Source organism: Adiantum capillus-veneris, chromosome 5 (assembly GCF_014529385.1).
Source record: "Adiantum capillus-veneris isolate H3 chromosome 5, ASM1452938v2, whole genome shotgun sequence".
NCBI classification, from domain to species: domain Eukaryota; kingdom Viridiplantae; phylum Streptophyta; class Polypodiopsida; order Polypodiales; family Pteridaceae; genus Adiantum; species Adiantum capillus-veneris.
Genome location: NC_140935.1, coordinates 49,759,266 through 49,779,761, shown reverse-complemented (window position 1 = coordinate 49,779,761; position 20,496 = coordinate 49,759,266). Strand labels below are relative to the sequence as shown.

General features: G+C 38.9%; 1 pseudogene; it reads left to right on the top strand.

The window, feature by feature from the left end:
* The first annotated feature begins 1,938 nt into the window (after positions 1-1,938).
* On the top strand, positions 1,939-9,052 carry LOC147457287 (uncharacterized; annotated as a pseudogene).
* The last annotated feature ends 11,444 nt before the right edge of the window (positions 9,053-20,496 follow it).

The following is a 20,496-nucleotide window of genomic DNA, read 5'->3' as shown; positions in this document are numbered from 1 at the left end:
ATTCCCCTTTCAGGGAAATTCATGTTGGCAGCCATGCGATTGAACCATGGTGCCCCTAAAATACATCCTCATGTTGGAGAGGAGAGATGAAAAAGTCTTTCTTTGTCGATGTAGCTTTAGACATGAACCCTCAACTTCCCAATCAAGGGAGTAACGGAGGCTTGATGTCACTTGAAAGATGCATCGGTAGTTACAATATCTCCCATATCAAAAGCTTGAATGCCAAACTTAGTGGCCAACTCCATTGATATGAAGTTGTGAGAATAAGGGCATCATGTTCCCTTACTTTTCCCCAAGCATAGGAGAGGGATGAGCCTTTGCAATGAGTATCCTCTTTTGGAGATTCAACCATGGAAGCTCTAGGAGTGTCATCGCATACATTCCTTTTGGGGCAAGAACAATAACCATGTCCTTGCCCCCCTCACTTAAAGCATTTATGATCTTTACGAAAGTCCTCTAATTCTTCAGGAGAGAGCTTATTTTTACCTTTGTAAGCTCCATTCTCCTTGGCCTTATTGTTGTTGGTTTGGTGTTGCCTTCTTGGGAAGACTTTTGAGCATTGCTCTTCCCTTTAGCTTCATTTCGATCCTTGTTTCCAATGGGCTTGAAATTTCTTCCCATCCCTTGTTGGAAATTTATCCTTGAAGAAACCATAGTGTGGTGGATGACTTTGATGATACTGCTAGGCCGTTGTGAGTTGACATACTCGGCCATTTCTTCAGGTAATCTTGCACAAAATTGTTTCTTTTGTTTGGTGAAGTCTATCCTTTAAAAGACAGTAACTTTGAGATGTAAATCGCAAAACTTGTCTACATATTTTTGGATAGACTTGTTGAAGAGCAACTTCAAGCTCCACCATTTGGTAGCACTTTGTCCTTTGCATCACTTGCAAGCAATTGCTTCATGATAAAAACTTGTAGATTTTTCCATGTCTTTGGGGCCTTGTTGTTGCCATGAAGGCTAGCCCACCATTGACGAGCAGACTTCTAGAAGTGCATAGCTACATGGTGTAGCTTGGAGGACTCCGTGAAGCCCTCGTCTCCAAAGGCCACATCAAATTGTTGGATGAAAGCCAATACTTTGTCGATGGCACCAAAGATGCCATCATAGGTGAGAAAAGAGATACTCTTTCCTCCCTCTTTGAATTTCTTGAGCTTTTGGGACCTTCGACATGCAAGGTAAGTTTTGCAATGTCCTCTCCTTTTGTATTCTCTAGGAGAATAACTATTGCTTTCTCCAGAAGAGGAGGAAGGTGAAGATGAAGGAGAAGAGGGTGAACTCTTTCTTGCCTTTTTCTTCCTTTGTTTCCTCTCTTCCCTTTTGGAATGACAAGGAGAAGGACTATGGGTTGACCATTTCCTCTTGGGAGGAGTTGGCTCTTCATGGAGCCACATCTTTAGAGGAACTTAGGAATTTTCTTATATTATTTTCTTTGGATTCCTCCTCTCTTATGGGAGAGAGTCTTCTTTTGGGAGTCTCATCAAGAGACCTCCTAAGCTCTATCTCCTCTTGGTGAGGAAGGGAAATCCCACAAGCACAAAGTTGTTGAGTAACTTCGGCTTGCAAAGCAGGGTTGCCCATAGCTTGATGCAACCTAGTAACAAGTGTAAGACTAGGGGAACTAGTGCCTTGGAGTCCACCTCCCACTATATAACAAGTGTAAGACTAGGGGAACTAGTGCCTTGGAGTCCACCTTTCCACACTGCTTAGTCTGGCCTTGCTCTTGTCTAGTCCGGCCTTGCCCTTGTCCTGACATTACTCCCCCCTTAAAGAAGATTTTTTGTCCTCAAAAACAAAAGTGGGAAACTTCTTCTTAAGAACACTAATGTTTTTCTAAGTGGCGCCTTCTTCAGGTCGATGTTTCCACTTGATTAAGACTTGTTGACGTACATGATGATGCGTACATAAATCATGATAGTCAAGAATTTGTTCAGGTTCATGCGGTAAGGTAGGATGTTTGACAAAATCGACCAGAATCTGTTGGCCAATGACATTGTCGTCCCCATGTAATCGCTTACGTGAATGGCTTACATGAAACACGAGATGAATACGAGAATGTGTAGGTAGTGATAGTTTGTAGACACGATCACCTACTCACTTGAGTATTTTTAAAGGCCCACAATATCGTGGAGATAATTTAGGTGTTGGCCCAGTTTTCAAAATTTTTGAATGTTCTGGCACACATAAAAATACTTCCTCCCCTTCCTCAAAGGTAACTTGCCAACGTTTCTCATCAGCGTACTTCTTATACCGATCATGCGCTTGTCGGACATTCTGATGAGCGAGTTTCAGCATATCCATGTAGTCTTGGAGAAAATCTATAACCTGTTGGAGTTTTTCGGTTGCCAACCCCACCATAACAGGCGACCTAGGTTGAAAACCATACATGACATGGTTAGCACTATTGTAGGAAAACTCGAGAATAGGTAAATATTCTTCCGAGTCTGACTGTTTCTTGCTAACGTATGCACGTAGCATATCCTCTAGTGCTTGGTTAACTTGTTTAGTCTAACCATCTATTTTTGGATGATCAGCTGTATTGAGGTTTAGTTGTGTACCCAATCATTTGAACACCGCCCTCCAAAAATGACTGTTAAACTTGGGATCACGATCACTGACAATGTTACTTGGCAAACCATACAACTTGTATAGGTTGTCCATAAATAACTTGGCTAGTTTTGGAGTCTTAATCATTGATTTGGTTGGAATAAGCTTACATAGTTTAGTCAACCGATCTACGACCACCCATACCGAGTCATGACCTCGTACAGTGGTTGGTAAACCCACAATAAAATCCATAGAGATACTTTCCCATTTACCATTGGGAATCTCCAAAGGATGTAAGAGTCCTCCTGCTTTCAGGCGCTCTGCTTTGTTAACTTGACATTTTTGGCAATGCAAGACATAATCTTGAACAAAGCCATGTAAACCTGGCCAGTAAAACTGTCGTCGTACGAGAGTATAAGTCTTTCTAATACCCGGGTGCCTTGCACTTGGGCTATCATGACATTCATAAAGAATTTGGCGCCGAATGTTTATGTCCGTCGGTACACAAACTCTCCCCTTATGGAGTAGGTACCCATTATCGATGGTGAAATGCTTCCATCGTTGTAGTTCATCACTCGACAGAGGAGAACTATGTATGGAGGTTAACGCTAGACTATCATCATTGGAGTGAGAAGGATCGCTCATTTGTACATGGCTCCACACTTTGGAATATGCATCGTCATGCTCATATTTTCCCTTTAGAGAATCCAAAAATTTACTACGAAGTTCCGTGAACAAGAGAGAATTGATCTCCAGCATACGACTTAGAGCGTCGGCCACCACATTGTATCGTCCTTTACGATGCCAGAGCTTGGCGTCATATTCCTGAAGAATCTCAGCCCACCTGGCTTTTCGACCCTTCAAATCAATTTGTTGTGTAAACCATTTGATGATTTCATGGTCAAACACAATCTCAAACTAAGCACCATACAAATAATGTCGCCATGTTTTTAAGGCAGACACTATTGCATAGAGTTTGCGTTCATAAGCAGAGTAGTTCTGATGTGCTGCATCAAGCATCTTGCTTTCAAGTGCACTTTGGCACCCGTCTTGTAACAGGACTGCTCCAATAGCACGGTCACTGGCATCCGTTTCCAAAACTAATGGTTTCAAAGGATCTACAATAGCTAGTATTGGAGATGTAGCTAATGCATCCTTGAGCGTATCGAATTTATGTTGTTGACCGGGTCCCCACTGAAAAGCTTTACCTTTGCCTTTCAGTTGGTCCGTCATGGGAACAACAATATTAGCATAGTTTTTAACGAGCCATCGATAAAAACCTGCAAATCCTTAAAAAATATGTAACTCTTCTAGATTTTTAGGAGAAGGACACTGCCGGATTGTATCCACTTTGGATTGATCCATATGTAGGCCCGTAGGCTGTAACAATTCGAACATCTGCCTCAGATGTTGTAAGTGTTCTTCTTCAGAAGCACTGTATACTAGAGTGTCATCGAGAAAAACGATGACTTCAAGACACTATCCATAAGTGTCATGAATGTTGCGGGTGCATTGGTTAACCCAAAAGGCATAACCAAAAACTCGTAGTGTCCAAACCTTGTTCAGAATGCAGTTTTGGGTATATCAACAAGTCGAATACGTACTTGGTGATAATCTGATCGCAAATCTATTTTCTTAAAAATACGAGCATGAGTGAGTTTGTCGAACAACTCATCCACGCGTTGCAATGGGTGCTTGTTCTACTTGATAATTACAGCTTTCTCCTACTTGTACCTCTCTCCCCATACACAAACTAGTATATATATTTTCAAATGCAGTACATCATTGAGGTATGTACATCCAATACCTCCCTGCTTTTCTTTTTCTCATGTTATCTTTTAAGCTATGAACCCAGCCATCTCTCATATTGTGGCTTTCACTTTGAACTAAATTCAATTGTTATTGAGCTCGAGGGGTGCACTATGTAATCATGTTAATGTATAACGTGAGTTCGAAAGAAGTGCAAAAATTTTAGGCAATTTAACAGAGATACATTAAAATAAGGGGTTTTTATATTCAATTTTGAAGAAAAAAAACTAAACATGTTCATTTTTTTCATTCAGACATGTTAAAAGCGGGACATTTTTAATACCCTACGAATGCACGTTATATAGGTGGCTACTGAATGTTGAACCCCCTGAGTTATTGAGAGCATTTAGTACTTTCCATAATCAACAACACTTTCTAAGTACTTTAATATACTCCAAAGTGGTGTCAAACAAATAGTAAATATTTTTCTCTTTTATGTTTTGTCTAGTCCATTGGTCACATGCACACAAATTCGTCGATTTAGGCAATGTGTCAATGCTCATCCTGGTGTAGATTTTTTTATTTAGGCAACACCACTTGTCAGTGTAGATTCGCCGGTTTAGGTAGCACACTGCTAAATAATACATTTACTATTTCCAATAATATTAAGTGCAAATCCATCGATTGAGGCAGCACAAGTGCCAATTCACCGTTTTATGCAGCACATCGGGTGTAGATTCCCCGATTTAGGCAACACCGATCACAAAATCATGTTGCAGTGTGGCTGGCCACCACTGTCCCGAGCATGCTTTTGTTACCTGGGTATACAAAATGAGGGATATTTGGATTTGGATTTGAAATGGGTACATCTTGGTAGATATCTGGATTTGGATTTGAAATTAGAGTTGGAATGAGTATATGATGCTTTTCTGTCGCAATAGTATTTATGGAATTGCAATTGATCTTGATGAGAATTGAATTATTGAACGATGAGTGTGACCAATGATATCCAGATTTATCAGGGTATGACATATACTGCTTATTCTAGTGGTATGGGAAACTAGAATAGGTAGAATATGAATGAAGACATGCATAAGCAACGTTGTTTGGTTTAATAAATTATTCTTTTTACTATGTGATATTTTGACACAGAATACTAATCACTATTTTTGACAAGTATGGTTTGCAGATTCTTATCTTCTCAACTGAGGATAGTTGCTTTCTAACGGAGAGATATGTAATGGAATTGATATTTTATGCAGTTGACATGTGAAAAGGGCTAAGGGTTACGCAAAAGGATATTATATTTTATGTATATTTGATTATTCAAGTTCTCTTTATGAGCTTTGGCCATTTATGTATGACCGGCCAATTTGTACTCATTTTGAGCATTCAAGAAATCTATAAGTAATTACGTGCAAAAGGAAAATGCTCACTCTTGCACGGAGGGGAGATTGCACCCAGCGTCAGTGTCATTCTTCTCTTCCCTCACTTCTCCTCTTGCCGTGCTGGTGCACCACTCTGCTCTAAGAGGTGCGCCTACACGTGCTCACGTGCTCTCTCACTCTCTCTCGCTCTCTGTCTCTCTCTGGTCACGTATATTGTTGATTATGTGCTCGTAGATGTGTCAGTATGCAATTTTATCAATTTTATGGCTTGCAACGTGTTCCTTTTAATATTTTGCAAGGCTTTCCTTGCATCCATTTGTAGCACCAATCACATGCATTAGACATATCAAGAAACCATGGTAGCATTTGGACAAGTGTCCTCCTTTCCCCTTTGAGAGAGAGGGCTTGAAAAATCTTAAACAGTTAATTAAATAAACTAAATTCTCATTGAGCCCCTTTAGAGGTCAACCAATAGGCTTTAGGCACTACATAGGGCAGCATGTGTAGGTGCTTGACATGTGTCCTTGTTGCCTCTTAGGTCTTGGGCTTGCCTTGAGTGAGTGAGTGTGTGTGTGTGTGTGTGTTCTCGACTCACCCCCCTTCTTGTAGGGATCGTGTTGACTTTGGAACACCTCACCTCTTGAGCACCTTAGTCATGAATCCTCTCAAGCACCTTAGTCATAAAACATGACAAGCACCTCGAGTACCTTAGTCAACAAGCACCTCAAGCACCTTAGTTAGCAAGCACGACAAGCACCTCGAGCACCTTAGTCAGCAAGCACGACAAGCACCTCAAGCTTGCACCGGGTTCCCACCTCAAGCTCAACCCTAGCACTAACCTTTTAGGTCTAAGGAATTTTAGCACTAACCTTTGGACTTATTTAATGAAGGTAACTCTAAGGTCTTTCAAGATCCATTAGCTATCATTTCTCTTCGACATACCATCTCTCATTTGGACCCATTGACTTTGGTCCCGTGTTGAGATAGATCCATAAACACATGTCTATATTCTAACTCTTGTTCCCATTTATTCTCCCACATTAAATTATTAGTTTAAAATTAGAAAATCATTTGGGTTAGTTAGATATTAGATTTTATGACAACAAATTTTTGGGATGAGTCGGTGAATGGTTCTAATATTTGCAAATCTGACCACAAAACATACTTAGAAGGATTGCGAGATAAAGATCAAAAAAATGTTGCAATGATTAGGAAGATTTCAATGAAAGGAACTGAGCCATTGTGGCCACCACTAACTAGATGTTTTTTGGGAGAGTTTCTTTACGACGTACGTTGCTTGCTTATGTGTGTTGTAATTTAATAAATCATTTACATATGTTTTAATGTGCAAGATATTCTTTTCCATGAACTAGGTGCAAATGACAAAAGAGTTTCATTCATAGATGCATCCACTTAAGCTAGCACTTTTTGATGAAGAGCTCAAAAAGGAAGAGGAGAAGGTTATGAATGACCTCTCCAACAAGTATGCAAGAAGAGTCGGCAAGGTACCATGTAAGCTTGATCCTCTATCTAGAACTTTGATTTTCAACACTTTTTTTTTGTGACATTGTTGATATGAATGGTATGGATTGTGTTATTTCACTTGGTTGCATAGGGAGAGCATTTTGGTCAAGTTTTTAGACAAAGTTTCTACACTTTGATCAAATTTTGTCAAGGCTCCAAATGGCATTATGGAGCCAAAGCATTGCAAATTTTCACACTACTATGGAGAAGTGAAGATTCAAGCTTGTGTCTATCTCTTTTCCATGGAGGTTGCATTAGAGTCTAGAACAAAAGATGCAGACATGCAAGCTTTAAAGAAACAAGATATCTCACTGCAAGAGGGATAGAGAATTCTATATAGGTACAATATAATGTTTGCAAAATAAGCTTGTTTTTAATTTTCTATTTGCTTCCTTTATGTATTCTTTATGTTGTTCAAGTACTTTCTACATCTCTTGTCCACCCCTCACATTGCTTTCATTCCAATTCCTTCAAAGCAATGTATTGATGCTTCTAGAGAATATGGTTGTATGTGTACTAACACTATGCAATATATTAGTAGTTGGGAGCATGAGCATCATTGACCATGGTGGATAGACATGTCAATTGGGCATGGGTTGATTGTGAGAAAGAGTTGCACAAAGAAATGCACGGAGACAAGATTGATCCTCCACCTCCGCCATCGGCTAATAATGTTTGCCAAGAGCCTTTGATGTAGAGTAAATATTTTCTAATATTGAAAATGCAGTTTATAGCATATGTATGCATTGTACTTGCCAAGTTTTTGAATTCAATATTATGGTAGAGTGACGCTCCATTGCTATGGGGAAGTAGCTCGTTGGCAATGTCGGTACATCTACTTTACCAAGTGGAGTAGGCTACATTGCGGTTGATTCTTTGGCTTCACATGATGAGATTAAGCGTGGTGATTGCCATATTTTGCATTTTTTTGGCCTTTTGTAATTGCATCCTTTTTTTTGTAGACAGCTCGATAGATGTTGCTAGACATGACTCTGGCTTTGGAAAATTTGTAGATGATGTTGCTTCTACTTTTGGTTTAACATCTATGCATGTAATTTTTTTTATTTAGGTTGCTATTTATGAGTCATTTCTCTAAGCTTTGAATTTATTGATTTTTACTTTTGTAGGGTTGGGTGGTCAGACTCTTAGGAGATCATTTTGCTGTACATATGCATTACAGGTTTTGATGTCTCACCCTAGCATTGGTGCAGAGGCTTGGAGCTATGTTTCATCTTTTGATTATATAGTTGTGGCAACCGGTTTGAATAGAAATTTTCTCGCCTGCTACACGAGCTCGCTTAGAGGGGGCTTGCTATACTTGTGGTGGGAGGCATGTCTCATGGGCTATATAATTCATCTTCCTTGACTTTCCATATATTGGATCACACATCACCTCAAGCATTGTGTCAATTTGGGATATTTGCATTGAGGAGCATGTTCTATCACGCGTTCATCTTACACACTCTAGTTGGTTTCTTGTTATGGCATCTACGGTTGGTGAGTATATTTAATGATTTGCATAATGCTACAAGTGCAATGAGTGTTTTAACTTTTTCAAATTACATGTAGGAGGTACTATTGGATGGCTCAAGAAAGTGCATCGAGCTTCACAGCTAATAGCAGATAGTTGCATTATAGTATTATATCACTCTGCTCACGACTTCGTTGAAAGTGTTGGAGGTTGCTCTGAGTTAATTTTTTAGTTTTTAGTTATGTGAAATAATGACTTTTCAATTGTCCTTATCGTGATTATGTTTGTTTTTAATTTTCTTGTTGTAGTGCCATTGCTCAGTAGTGTTCATGATTCATCTGTTGGAAATAGGGTTGCACAAAATAACACATAGCTTGGAGAAGCAAAGAAGTTGAAGACACACTGTAGAGAGTAGTATTACTCAGTGTGCAATGGAAAGATAAGTTATCCCTAAAGTGATGGGCGTATATACTAAGGCGGTCCAGGGCGGGCAACAAGAAGAGTGGCCTCTAAGCACTCTTCTAGGCTCCCGTGCTGCTCAATTGGGTTGGGGATTGGAAAAAAACAACAAACACACACACACAAACCCGCAACCTAACCCTACACAAATTTGGGGCACCACCTAGTTTTGGATGCGAACTAGGACGTGTAGAGAGAGAGAGAGAGAGAGAGAGAGAGAGAGAGAGAGAGAGAGAGATAATGCTCGGGCTGCTTTGAAATGTTTCGGTAGTGATCAAGCAAACACAATTATATATGTAAGAAAGAGAGAGAAGGGGGAGGGGGTGCTTGTTGCATTAATACCTTCTTACAAATCTATCATGACCAATCAAAGTGAGATTAGTACTTGTTCAACATAGCTTGAGTAAATTACACCACAACACGTCACAAGAAAAGCCACCCCAATCATTGTCTTAAGGCCATGGGAGTCCTCTCCGCCCTGTCCCCCTCTTACAGTATGTGGGATTTATGGCTAAATTGATGACAACACCCAGAGACAAGCTATCAAGAACTTAAAAAAACACCAAGACACTTAAACATCATTGTTGTCCATTACTTCACGTTGGAAGAGAGACAAAGTATCAAGCTTAGTCCAAATCCACCCTCCTTGATTCAGCAAATGTTGGGCTTACACTAGTAGGAGAAATGATAGATTTCCTACTCTCAATTGAATGATCACTCTCTCTTACAATGGCATAGAGTTCCCTTGCGAATCACCCCTAATACAACACATGCATATGCATAAGACAATGAGCTTCCACTCAAGAGCTCCTTCTAGAGAGGTTGAGCTTGGCTTCTCAAGCTATAGCATAGTGCTCTTGCTTATGGCTCCCCCCGCTTTTGTGCTAGCTACACCCTCCTTTTATAGCAATTTTGAGGGCTAGGGTTACTCCTCTAACCATGGTTGGGTTAGATTTTCAGCACTTATCTAATTTATTTTGCTTGGAATTATCAAGAAGTTGGTGTGGATAGATGAAGAAGAGAGAGGGGAGAGAAGTGGAAGTGATAGGACTTTTCATAGTAGGTTAGTGTTAGTAAATTAGTAGAGTTAGTATTTTTATTGATTTACAAATGGAATTGGATATTTACAATGGGAGTATCCAAGTAGGATACAAATAAGGAAGAAAAAACTCTTAATAGGTAAGAAAATATGGATTTCTTACAATGTTGATGCTCCAAGTGTCTTGAGTAGGGTCAATTTTGACGCTTGTTGACGGTCCACTAGCTTTGACGGTACGTTTTTTCTCCACTCTTGACCTTCCTTGGGAGCCAAGGTAAGTGAACGTGAGTAATCAATCAAAATGATGCTGTCTTTCAAAAGAAGAGGCTGAATTTTGTGGTTTTTTGATAGATATGGGTAATATGGATGAGGAAAAATGAGACTAGGTGGTCAAATTTGGAATGGAAGTGTGTGTAAGAGACATAAGTTCACCATGTTTCTCTTATTCTTCAAGGTTGAGAAGAAGGTGAGTAGGGTGCAGAGAGGAGTGGTGAGAGAGGTGGGGATGATGAGTGGAGGAAAGAGGAAAATGATAAAGTGGAAGAGGGAGTGTGGCTGCATAGCATGGGCAAACTGGGGTCCACCAATAAAATCATAGCTCACAGCTCGTAGCTCAAAAAAATATAAAAAAATTTGAGGTAGTAGTTCAGCTCACGAGCTACAACTTTTGTTTGTATCACCTTTTCAAATTCGGAGAGCATGTGATCTTTAAAATTTCAGCAAAACCGACTGTTGTTTTCCACTGCTCAAAGTCCTTGTGAGGTCCTTCTTTGGATGATTCTTTTAAATATCTCCAAGAGTGAGCCCCCCATGGTGCATGCATACATTCCACATACCCTTAACCTTATTTGGTAGGTCTATAATTGAAGATATTGTTGAGATCATGATATAAGTGAATAGTACAACTAAGAAAATCAAATATTGAGGGGTCTAAAAAAAATATGTACATGTCAAATATAAACAATATAAGTGGAAAAAAATATAAAGGGGTCAAAATAAATCTCTCTTATTATAAGTCTACCATAAAAGATGAATTTTTTTGGTGGTCTAATTTATGAGATTAATAGAGAATAGATGTAGGAAGGAAAAAATCACAATAGTGAAAAAATATACACATAAATAGAACTAGTTTTTTTGGATTTTTATTGGGATGAAGTTACACCAAAAATAAGAGAAGCTTGCATGAAATTATTTTTATATAGAATAAAGAGCATGCAAAATGGTAAGAAAAAATATGGTAATGGTGAGTCAATGTACATAGCATAAATAACACACCCTAGGTAGAAATATCTAAATAAATACCAAAATAATTATGAAAATTCCTTTTATTTAGGCCCTATATACAATGAAATATTTACACACAAATGGGCCATAATATACTTATAATTTTTATTTTATTATTTTATTTTTTTGGCTCAACTAGCCCAGTGACTAGCTAATTGAGGGTTTTTTAAGAAGATATGGGAAAAGTCCCCCTAACTCACACACACCTATATACAGTGAAAGGGTGAGGGTAACCACAGTGTTTGAGTGGTTTGATAGGGTGAGGTAACTTGCTATGGAAATTATAGAGAGCCGAAAAACGGCTATCAATACATTGCATGGGGGAAAAACCTCCTAGTGAGAGAAAAAATGTCCCAACGATCCTAAGTGTGTTCACACACACCACTACCACATATGTATGGAAACAAATCCCCCCACCCCCTTATCACACTGCTTAGATTGTATGCCCAAGTAATGATGCAACAGTCCCAAATCTTTCACCTTGAAAGAAGCATTCAAATCAGCTTTAAATTTAGCAATGTGTTTCTCATTTGGACCATTGATCAGCAAATCATCCACATATAGAACAACAATGAGAAGTACATCATCCTCATGCTTTACATACAATGTTTTCTGTTGGTCTGTTGTTACAAAATCCTCGTTTGACTAAATGAGTGTCAGCTTTCTCATACCAAGCACGAGGAGATTGCTTCGACCCATACAAAGCTTTCTTACATTTGCACACTTTATCCTCTTGTCCTTTCTTGACAAAACCGCAAGGTTGTGCTACATAAACTTTCTCAAATATGTCGCCATTCAAGAAAGTAGTAACAATGTTTGATTTATGTACATTCCATCCAAAATGAGCTCCCAATGCACATAGAAAACATTCAATAGTCATACGACTAGTGGGAGTAAAAGTCTCTTCATAATCTATGACTTTTGGTTGTGCATAGCCTTTTGCAACAAGTCTCCGGGGATTCACCTCCTAGACATGTAAGTTACCACGTGAGTTCAAATGAATGGGTTTTTTAATTGCCAAAATTATAAAGTTTTAACAGGATTATATTGACAGAAGGGGTTTTTTTAATTGATTTAGAGAAAAACTTGTAAGTTCTTGAAGAAAAAGGGGTCATTTTATTACCTTGCGCATGTAACTAGAGGGTTTTTTTCAATACCCATTGAATGCATGTTATATGAATAATTTCTTAAAGGTGCACCCCCTAAGCAACAAGTCAAGCCTTATAGTGATCAATCTCGCCATCCGGTTTGCATTTCAACTTGTAAAACTACTTTGTACCAATGGCCTTTTTGCCAAGAGGAAAATCACATAAAGTCCATGTGTCATTTTCTATAAGTGCATCATATTCTCATTGCATGGTAGCCATCCAATTTTATTCTCATTGCATGGTAGCATCATATTCTCATCGCATGGTAGCCATCATATTCCCATTGCATGGTAGCCATCCAATTTTTTGAATTATGTGCTTCATCAAAAGATAGAGTTTCCTCTACGTCACATAGGCTAAAAATAGCCAAAGCATAACAATACGATGCATAATATGCATAGCAAGAACTTGAACGAGTATGACTAGACAACGATGCATCCAATTTACTGTCATGCAAAGTATGAACCATCTGTTTTGGCATACCTCTAGCCTGCTCATTCTCAACCCGCATCAAAAATAGGATGATCCATAGGTTGTACATTTTCCTCATTAAAATTTACATTCAAGATTCCCACCACTAAACCAAGGCAACAAACTGTCATAAATATATGTCATGTGAGCTTACATTGTTGTCTCTAGTACATGATAGTAAAGGCTGAACACAATCTTCCACAAACACAACATCATGTGAAACCGAGATACGCTTCATTTGTGGATGGTATAATTGATAACCTTTTCTTTCAGTACTATAACCAAAACAATTGTATTTGACAGCCTTATCATCAAATTTTTTGCACTATATTTGTGGCCCCAAAGCCCTATCACCCACAAGCAAATGGACAAACTGAGCACAAGAATAAAACTCTTAGCTAAGAGTGGTTAGTTTAGGATGGACTGACTGGGAAATGAATCTCCATGCCACTCTATGGGCTTATAGAATTTCGTTTAAGATAGATTTAATTGCTACACTCTTTAACCATGTTTATGGTCTTGATGCCATATTGCCGATAGAATTTCTATCGCCGACACTAAGGGTATCTAAGGATCTTGAGTGGACCAGACATGAATTGTCAGAGAGGCTTGAAGATTTAGAAAATCTTGATGAGCAAAGGCTAACAACTGTAGCTCACATCTATGCACAAAAGCAGAAACAAAAACAGTTTTTTGATTCCCATCTAATCACAAAGATCTTCAAAAAAGAGAACTTAGTTCTAGTCTACTTCCTTAAACAACACATTCCCAAGTTTAATAAGAAGGGAAATGGGCCATTTATCATTGAAGATGTATCCCCAAGTGGAGCAGTTTAGTTGTCCACTCTAGATGGTGAACCAATGGCTAATTGGATTAGTGGATGCCGTTTAAAGAACTACAATTTTCTAGTAACCAATGAACTGCTAGAAAAGATGAATGCAGCAAAGCAAAGAAAGATGAAACAACAACAGGTCATTGATGACGCCCAAGAGGAATCTCGTCTTTGAGTATTCAAAAGGAAAGATGCTCTCCAAAATCAACAAAGACCTATTCCCATCAACACTCTGGAACTAGATGAATGACTATGGGAATTACAAAAGGATGCACTGTCAACAAATGATGAATGGTTAGATGGAATGGACCTTCGCATCAATGTACAGCTGAACAATCATAGCACAAATGCATTGGTCAATACAGGAGCTCGAGTAAATGCAGTCAGCTATTCCACTTACAAGAAATCAATGAATCATTCTTTGACATCGGGAATATTTGCTATCAAAGGATGCAACAAGAACCCAACACCTACATTAGGAGTAGTCAACTTAAATGTGATAGTACATGGATATTCATGCCCTCATCAGTTTGCATGCTTACCAAATGAACACATGAATGAAACAATGGTTCTTGGAATCTCATGGATGCGGACTTACAAGGTAGTACCAAACTGGGATACCAATCAACTCAAGCTATCACCTAAAGGAGGAGAACTCATTGTTCCAATTGCACCAAACAAAGAGGAATGCAAAAAAGGTTACCAGCAAAATAATCCATGAAGCAATCAATCTTCTCCATCCTATGGACAAGAAAATGCTACAAGTAGCATGCAAGGAGTCCGGCATATCTGGGTACCAAACGCACAACTCAAGGACAAGCGGTTTCAAATTTGGGTGCCATAAACATCATCTACTGCACCAAAGAAGATTCCAAGGTTCAAAACACAAAGAAGTGCATCTTTGAGAAGGGAACCTAAAACAAGATGGATTTGGAGGAAAAAGGAGCACTTATATTCTACGCAAATTGTAAAACCGATGAAGCAATGGAGAGTTAAGTCTCAAAACACTCAACCACAACATTTCATCAAAGAAAAACCAAGATACTAATGGCGAGTTAAAGCTCAACAATCGTCATCATTGATACCAACACCTCACGGAATTAGCTTGCCAAAGCATCCTGACGGTACAATAAAGCAAAGAGCACACAAGCTACAAGATTTTCTCTTTGGGAAACAACACAAGAAAACCTCGACCTCAGAAACCCTTGAGTTAATTACTCAAGAACCAACTCTTGCACAGCATAATGGTTTGAATTGCATTGCTCTTTGAAGCATGATAGAGCCAACCAAGGCTACGCATAGACAAGATTGTTCAACCCATGCACACGGACGTCCTGGAGTACGCCATTTACTAGGAGGGTGGAAGGGAACTAAGTAATTAAGGGCAATGTTTGAAGAGGAAGGAAAAAGTTGGATGTTAACGTGTGATTTTTTACAAAATTATCTGATTATAACCTTACAAATTCATCAACAGGGGAAATTTAACTGATAACATCTCCCCAATGAGTGCAAATAGTGTATATACTATCAGAAAATCATCAAAAACTTAGCCTTTTTTTGTTATTTTTATCATTTTTCTTTATATCGGGACTTAAAAATGAAGAAATCCACCAAAAAACAATAAGATAGTGTTTCTCAATGGATTTTCTTAATTATTATTTTTTTCACTTTGCTTTTTTAGCGCATTTTATTATTTTCTTTGAATTTTTTCAATAAACAGGTCAAAAATTAATAATAAATAGCAAATGAGCTCAGATGGAGAAACTGCAGATACGCTGATGATCAGAATGACAAGGCGAATAGGCACAAACAATTTCAATCGAATCGACAAATGGAAGCGGGAAGCCTAAATTAGGCCACCAAGGTCTACTTTCGTAAATTCTTTCAGAATGAGCTAACACAAAAATCCGATTGAAGAAATTTTTGAGTCTAACATAGATTTCATGGCCTAGTAGGACTAATAGGGGAATTTGGGAAAAAGTAGTTTGGGAAGTCCGAGTATAGATATCCAAGGTAGCCCAAAATTACCTCATTTCCACTAGTCACTCTTGGAGGAGAAAGCTTTCTGCCTTCTTCACGTGCGATTTTCGGAGTCTACAGTTGCCTATTTACAGCGCCGTCTCACACGAGACATGAGAAGTAAGTTCTAAACTTATCAATGAACAATTATATATGGCCAGGTAGCAAGTCTAGCTCAAGAAAAAACCCTAGAAACCTAGCTGTGCACAAAGTCCTACGACACAAAAATGACCATAACAGCTCTGAATTTGTCAAAAAACACACCAAAGTCTTTTCAATCCAATTTTTTACCTAACTGTCACATTTTTCAATCCAAATCACCCCATATCTCACGCACAGACTCTACATCATGTCTAGAACCAAGTTGCAACAAAAAATGTAAAATTTGATGAAAAAGTTAATAATCGTGATTATTTACTTTTTTGGCAAAATGGGTGCAATTTGCAACTTTGACCTTATGGGACTAAAGAACATGATGTCCCAAGTCCACTATTCAAGTTTGAGCAAGTTTGGATCTCAAAAACTCAAAATCTCTTTTTATCAACTGTTTTAGAGTTTGAAAGCCTAAATCTGACACCATTTCCACCCAATGCACTCAAATGAGCCCACACTTCACTCAGAGTCCCTAAATGCCATATGTTTCAAGCCTATGATGTCAAAAATGTAAAAAGCTGAAAAAAATTCTCAGTTGTAAGTAATCACGATTATTTACTTTTGTTGCAATTTTTGCTTGAACTGTATGATTTTGATCTCTACATGTTTTTATGCATCTATACATGCTCCAAAATTGATTTGAAGCAAAATGGACATCATTTGTCAATAATTCAAAATTAGGGCATTTCAGAGTGGAGTTTGCAAAATTTTCTAGCTTTGACACTGTATTCACTTAACAGGAGCAATGCAAGCGGCCAAGAAGGCAAAGAAAAGCGTGTCACAGAAAGAAAAGTTGCAAGAGTTGCCACCATACCAATTAGATCCAAGCTTAGTGAAGACAGCAAAGGCAACTTACTTGTCTAAATAATAGCTCGAAGAAAACAACACAACGGTTTTCACTGGCAGATTCAAGAGCGAAGGACACCAGGTAGAATTGCAAATGCTACCAAAGGAGGTATATGATGTAGCGGCAAAGCCAGACACCAAGGGAGCCAACAAAAGGCTAGGACTAAGAGATTTCTACGACCAGGAACCATGCGGAGTGGACTTCCAAAAAGCATATGAATTGCTATCCTCAATCAAGGGAGATGGCTGAACCCAAATCACTCAAGCGGCATTTCTAAGACAAATAAGAGAAATCCCCATTGTAGCCTCAATCAAGTGAACATATGAAGTCTACAAGACTCTAGAAAAGAGAAACAATGACCTTGAGCTTGAGCTGAAGCTGAAGCTGGAACAAATGCAAAGACAAGACCTTGCATTGATGCGGGTTTAAAGAGAAGAGCAATTGCTCAAGGAAATAGAAGAATTGAACTTAGAGTCAATTAGCAGCTAAGAGAGGGACAAACAGAAACTCAAGATGAAGCAGGAACCTCTAAACAACCAACCATCGACATACCCTCAGTCTCTTTTGTTGATATGGAAACACAACCGTCATAAGGGCTTGCAGGAGAGTTAGATTTTCAAGTACCAATCACTGAAGCCAAGCAAGTGCCAATGGTCCACCTTTCAAAAGCTGAGGAAGATGCACTAAAAGAGCAGATTTTCCAAGAAGTAGATGCTGAATGGAAAGCAGCAATGGATTGGGAGTTGAGAGTTCTCCACTCAGTAAATGTAACTCAGCTCACTCCCAACCAAATCAATGCTCAATGGCATCATCAATCACTACCCTACCCATTGATAAAAGTGGAGCTACTACATGTTAAAGAAAGACTTTACAAAGATATGTAGGAAGAAGGCTCAGATGATATCCACCCAAAATGGAGAAAAAACTGGTTGAACAAGAACTCCAGATACCTAATTTTGTTCACAAGAGCACCTCCAGCCCTACAAAAGGACCCAACATTCTGTCATGTACCAAGGGTAAGGACATGGCAGGAACACAATGCATTGAAGAAGAAGAGGCTAACATGGCTAAATTACCCACAACTGCCAACTCCAGAACAGGGACTAGCAATGAAAGAATACATGGTGAAAACCCTAACGTGTGCCATGACCTTCTTCAAGAGCCTCCTTGACCTCTCGTGTGCAATGCTTTATAAGATCTACAGAATGCTGCTCACCTGCATTCAAACTTTTCACGAGCGTGAGCAAGCAGGAGCACCATGGATGTCTTTCCTCGAAGACAACAAAGGTCTATGTTATGATTTAAGTGGACAGCCTTCATAAGAAGTCCTCTACGGCTTCTACGCCAGATGTATATTTCTGCCATCTAGCAATATGTTGGCATTTGAAGAGGCTTTTTATACAGGTTTCTTCACATGGAGAACAAAGATATTTGGGCCAGTGATCAATAACCTTACATCAAGGTTTGCTGGCTATTCAGCCATTGAACTTAAAAACAAAGTCACCATGCAGTTTTTGCAAGTCCCAGACAAAGAAAGACAAATCAGATATAAAAAAGCCCTACCTGCGCTTAAAGACCACCTCTGCAGCTGTCAACCCAAAGATTACTTTAGTCCATCAAGGGACGACACAGTTGAGTAGGGGGGATGTTAGCAGCAAGCTAATTCGGATAACTTTTATTGGAGCTTTTATTGTAAAAACACTTATTATTTTGATGAATCGAGAATGTTGTAACTCCTACTTTCGAGATAAACAAAGTAATTGATGAGCCGGGGCTACAAGCTTCCAGATTGTATCAACCTATCTTTAGTTAGAGCTTCCAGATTATTAGTTTTGACCACAAAAGCTAAGGTATTAAAGCCAATTTTTGTAAGTATTTTATAAGTTTTGGATATTAGAACACAGTGTGAGCTAACGACGCTCACTTGTCTCCTTCTCACGCTTCCAACTCCCTTTCTGATTATCACATTGCAGTGTCGTCTGTTGCGTTACAACCGCAGGTAAGAGCTCTACGTGTCGATGTAAGCATTTCATGGTAATCCATAGCTTTTGGCGTTGCCGATCCGAGACCTAATTTCATCATAACTAGGAATTTAAGCTTAAAAATCATAAAATAAGTATAGGCAGGGTATTGGGGCATCGTTGCTAAGCATTTAGATGCATTGTGGGTTGAAAATGACTAGGTCCAAAAAACTCACTGCTATTGTTAATAATCGCGATTTTTGGACTTAACCTAAAGTGAGATTTGAGACCATAAGCATGTGTGCTTAGGTCTTGTAAACATGTCCTAGAAGTTTTATAACGTTTGGATGTCGTTTGATGTTGTAACGGTTATGATTTGTTTGCCAATTAGCGACTAGCTTTTGATTATTTCTGTCATTTGAGTGTAGTTTGAGTTAGATGCGAGTTGTTTGTTGTTTTCCAAGAGATTGACAACCTCTTGTAGCCTCTATGCACTAGTCGAGTCTGCTTTGTCCCATGGATTGACAATTATATTCGTTGTTCTCGTTATGTCTGCGAGCAATAAGATAAGAGTGAGGTTAGACACTTGTCCCACATCAGGTATGTAGATCTGTTTACTTATGGCTTGTGAGCTTACATTACTGTCTCTAGTATATGATGGCAAGGTCTGAACATAATATTCCGCAAAGACAACATCTCGTGAAACTAGAATACGCTTTGCTTGTGGATGATACAACCTGTAACCTTTGCTTTCAGCGCTATAACCAACAAAAACACATTTAACAGCCTTATCATCCAATTTTCTGCGCTGTGTTTGTGGCACTAAAGCATATGCCAAACAACCAAAAACACGCATGTGCTCATTAGAAGGATTTCTATCATGCCATGCTTCATATGGAGTAATAGATTGCAAATATTTCATACGACACCTGTTGAGTACATAAGTGACACACATGAGGGCTTCGAACCAAAACAAATGTGGTAAAGCTTGACTCTTGACCATACATCGTTTCATTTTCGTAAGAGACCTATTTTTCCTCTTAGCAACACCGTTTTGCTGAGGCATATACAGTGTTGTACATTGGTGTTTTATCCCACGACTAGCCCAAAATGCATTAAATTCATGAGACATATACTCCCCCCCTCGATCGGAACGGAGGGTGCCCAAAGTACATTTTGAGACATTTTCAATCATAGCCAAAAATTGTTTGAAGCACATAAATACTTCGGACTTTGATATAGGTGAAAATACCAATCATCAATGAAAGTCACGAAGTAAAGATAATTGCCCAAGCACGGAGTGTGCATGAGCCCACAAACATCACTATGCACAAGCTGCAATCTACATGTGGCCCTAACTGAACCATCCTTTGGAAACTTAGAATGTTGCATCTTACCCAAAATATAGCCTTCACAAACATGTTTGACAGGTGCTTCAAGAGGCGGCAAAGAAGAAACCATATCAATTTTTTGCAAATGCAGCAAGCTGGCAAAATTCAGATGCCCAAAACGTGCATGCCAAAGTTTTGCATCTGAAAAAGCCTTTAAATCCAAAACTGTACTTGCAAAATTTTTCCCACACTTGTCATACAAAGTGAGCTTAT